This window comes from Malus sylvestris, chromosome 6 (genome assembly GCF_916048215.2).
Source record: "Malus sylvestris chromosome 6, drMalSylv7.2, whole genome shotgun sequence".
NCBI classification, from domain to species: Eukaryota; Viridiplantae; Streptophyta; class Magnoliopsida; order Rosales; family Rosaceae; genus Malus; species Malus sylvestris.
Window position 1 is genome coordinate 17,488,248 of NC_062265.1, and position 4,501 is coordinate 17,492,748.

Genomic DNA, 4,501 nt, shown 5'->3' on the forward strand with positions numbered 1-4,501 from the left:
TTAAACTCATAATTTTCCCTTCAAGTGGTATCAGAGCCAAAGGTTTATGTATAATGTGTGCTTTTGGATTTTATGCATATGGGTATTAATATTATGTATGACATAATTATTGCTTCATTCAAAATATGTTTATCTTTTGTTTTTCAATAGTTGAAAAATGTTAGTCAATAGTTGAGAAAGATATGTATGCAAAAGTTGTTTTGTATGCATGAATGAAAAATGAGTTTAGAACTAGTTTGACATATTATTTCTTCATTCAAAGTATGTTTATCTTTTGTTTTTTCAATGGTTGAAAAATATATAAATCAATAGTTGAAAAAGATATGCATGTAAAAGTTGTTTTGTATGCATGAATGAAGAATAAGTCATGAACAAAAATTTGGGGTTTTGTTCTTTGTGGTTGGCACGGTTTTGGGGAATTTTTGGGCATGTGTTTGTGTTTTATTGTAATACACTCACACATCATTTTAAAGCTAGAAAGTAGAAACCTTGTCACTTTAGTTTTTGGGTTTGAAAAATCACCAAGAATACACAAATCTTGAAAAAGTGTTCATGGTTTTGTTCTTGGTGTTCATAGTTTGGTTTTGGGTGAAAATGGTTTTATTTGGTTTTCATGCATAGTTTTATGGTTTTGGATGATGTTCTTACCATCCATAACCATATTAAAACTTTTAAAACCCTAGACTTGTCTAGGAGATTTCCATCACCTTTTTTTCATTAAAGCCTTTTAAGCCAAAACCAAGTGACATGCAAATTTGGATTTTTCTACCTTGCATTGAATTAAAGCAAGATGGGTGAGACTTCCCATCACCCCTTAATGTGGCCGGCCACCCTAGTGGATTTATCCACTTGTGAGGCTTTTTGTAATTTGGAAAAAGATATTTTATACTTTTGAGTATTTACGGTTTGACCCCTAACTTTTTCATATTTGCATTTAGACCCCTACTAATTAGAAAGTTAAAATATTTGATTTTAATTTTGTTAGTTGTTTAAACTCATAATACTATTATGCCCATATGCACTAAATCTAATTGTTTATGTTGCATTCCATTTGATTATTTGATATGATTAAATAGTTAGAAACAAGTGTGACTATGGACTTATGCCTTAAAACGATAATTGAGCTATAAGATAAGGCGCTAAAATCAAATTGTTTGAACCTTGGGAATGTGTTTTATTTACTGTTTTTATTGGACCTTGTCACATTTGACATTAATCTATCTCTCCCTCTTAGTATGTGTAATTTGTAGGAATTTGTACAAATCGGTTTGTAATTCTTATTACTTCTTAATCTCTATTTGGTAGTTGATTCCCTCTAGTGCTAGACTAGAGTTTCTTTAACTATTGGTAAGAAGACATAAAAAGAGGGTTTTGACATGAGATTAAAGATTAAATGGGTCCAATGCCCTAATTAGCAATGATTGATTGTCTTTCATTTCTAATGGCTCAATGAAATTGTTTTAATTGGATTGATAAGCACGTAATTAAATTGACACAACCTCCCCGAGTTTATATTCAACAATGTTGGCTCGTTGTTGCAATAACCTAATAAGTCCATGGTCATCCAAGAGCCTAAAATAACTATAAAGTCCAATTTCAAAGGAATGCAAAAACCTTAGTAGTAGTAGTTACTTCCAATATTTGAAAAATTCGTTTTTGATATTGATTTGTTTTTCTTAAAACAAATAGTGGGAGTATCAAACGCTACTAAACTATAATGAATACAATTAGTAGTTATATATATCTCCAATATTTTGAAAAATGTTTTGATATTGATTTGTTTTATGAAAACGAATAGTGGAGATATCATATGCTACTAATTTCATTAACTTTGGACTAGTAGTTGTAAATAGGACATTATTTATTTGAATATGATTAAATAAATAAAATTGATGAGACCTTAAAATCCCTCAACCAACATACAATATTAAGTTGAAAGCGTAAGAGTGCTTTGAACACTTTTTCGTGGCCTTCCACCGTGGTAGGCTCCAATCGTTTATGACTTGTACATCGCCTTCACCCTATCATGGGGGAGTGCAAAGTGCATGCTTATATTCAGGAGGAGTTTATTTAAAACATTTGATGAGGTTAAGGTAGGCAACGAGTGTGGCCAACATCGTATCATCATGAGGTCATGCTTGAACCCCTATCTAAACCGGCATGGTGGGATAGAACTTAACTAAGAGAAATGATGCCAACATCGTATCATCGTGAGGCATTGCTCTCTAGAGGCCAAAAAGATGGGTAATCACAAGAGGTTGTTGTGAATGGGTAATTGTACCCTCTCATTATTATTTTTGCTAGCCAACATCGTATCATCGTGAGGTGGGCTTGGTAAATAGTCCTTTGACCTGAGGCATCGTCGTTGTCTTGTGGCTAAGTACTTAATCTTTGTTTATGTCAAAGTCATCCCATTCGCAGGTGTCCACGGCATAATTGGGGTTAAGCCACTTAGTCATGAAGGCAAGTGAATGCGCAACAAGGGATCTCTAATCTTCGATAAGAGAGGAAGAATACTCTAAGATATGATTCGGGAATCTTCGGCCGAAGTATCGAGCGTAATAAAGGAAAGCGTTCCTATACGACTCAATTGAATCATATAAGAAGGAATAATCACATTAGGGGTTTGACATAATATATCCATACCCTAGTAATGTGGTTGAGAGTATTGTTTTAGAGAATGATTGAATTACATTGTAATTCTAACTGAATAGGTTCTCCGAACAGCTTCTACATTAGCTTGGGTAGCTATGACATATGGTTAGATGTCACTCATAGCTTGTGAGTTCTTCTAGATGATTAAATGTAGTCATCAAAGAAGAAGGTGAATTAAAAAGAAGTTTTAATTCACTAAGTGATTGAATTAAATATAATCAATTGGATTGATGCCAATCACCTCACCGCCTTGCTAATTAGAACCTAAAATGATTGTACACCGATACACAATTGTAGTGAGTAATTACTGGATGGAGGAAATAATTAATTGGATTAATTAAGTGTTGTGATTAATTTAGAAAGTCTAAAGAAATCATAAAAGCGATAAAAGATCGTTTTGGGCTTATAGAAACGTTCGGGTTTAATTGGGCCCATTGGGCCTAAACTCATTGGGCTTTTATTCAAGCATTGGATGACTTGAAATATATAAAAGCCCAAAGCCCAAATCCAACACAAAGAGGCCGGCCACTTTAAGTGGAAAGGGAGAGATATTTAGTCAAGTTGTTGACTAGGTTTCTTTTTGTCTATATAAGGAACTTTATAGAAATTAATCCTTAGGGTTTTTGTGTGTTTAAAAAAACAAAGAGGCAAAAGAAATATCTCTAAAAACATTACAAAGGCCGGCCACCTTGGGGGTGATTTAACTAACAATCTTTCACCCTTTTGGTTATTCCACCATCCATCTCACTACACTAGTAGGTGTGGATCTTTTGAGGTCTTCTCCTTTGGAGACTTAAGGAGAACCTTGGAGCACTCTTACATTCAAAATGGAGGAGGCAAGGAGGGAGGCTAGGCTCAAGGACTTCAAGGAGCAAAGGGCTTGGAGGTGGTCCATCCTTGGTCTAAAATCAAGATCAAGAGGTATAGATCTATTCCTTGACTTTGTTCTTAAGTTAAATGTTTTAGATGCATTATATATAAACCTATGAACCTTGAAGGGGATTTGCATGACTATAGCTTTGATATTATTTGATAAATTGCTTCCGTTGCTCATGTATATAAATTTTGATTTGTATATGCATGCAGTCATTTAGAAATCTCATGTGTTAAACTCATAATTTTCCCTTCAAGTGGTATCAGAGCCAAAGGTTTATGTATAATGTGTCCTTTTGGATTTTATGCATATGGGTATTAATATTATGTATGACATGATTATTGCTTCATTCAATATATGTTTATCTTTTTTTTTTCAATAGTTGAAAAATGTTAGTCAATAGTTGAGAAAGATATGTATGCAAAAGTTGTTTTGTATGCATGAATGAAAATTGAGTTTTGAACTAATTTGACATATTATTTCTTCATTTAAGTATGTTTATCTTTTGTTTTTCAATGGTTGAAAAATATAAATCAAGAGTTGAAAAAGATATGCATGTAAAAGTTGTTTTGTATGCATGAATGAAGAATAAGTCATGAACAAAATTTGGGGTTTTGAACCAAAGGGAGGGCACGGTTTTGGGGGTGGTTTTGGGTTGTGTTTGTGATTTATTGTAAACCACTCTCACATCCTTTTAAAGCTTGAAAGAAGAGTTCTTGTCACTTTTGTTTTTGGGTTTGAAAAATCACCAAGAATATACAAATCTTGAAAATAAGTTCATGGTTATGTTCTTGGTGTTCATGGTTTGGTTTTTGGTGAAAATGGTTTTGTTTGGTTTTCATGCATTGTTTTGTGGTTTTGGATGATGTTCATACCATCCATAACCATATCATAAATTTATTAAATCCTAGACTTGACTAGGAGATTTCCATCAACCCTTTTCACTAAAGTCTTTGAAGCAAAACCAAGTGA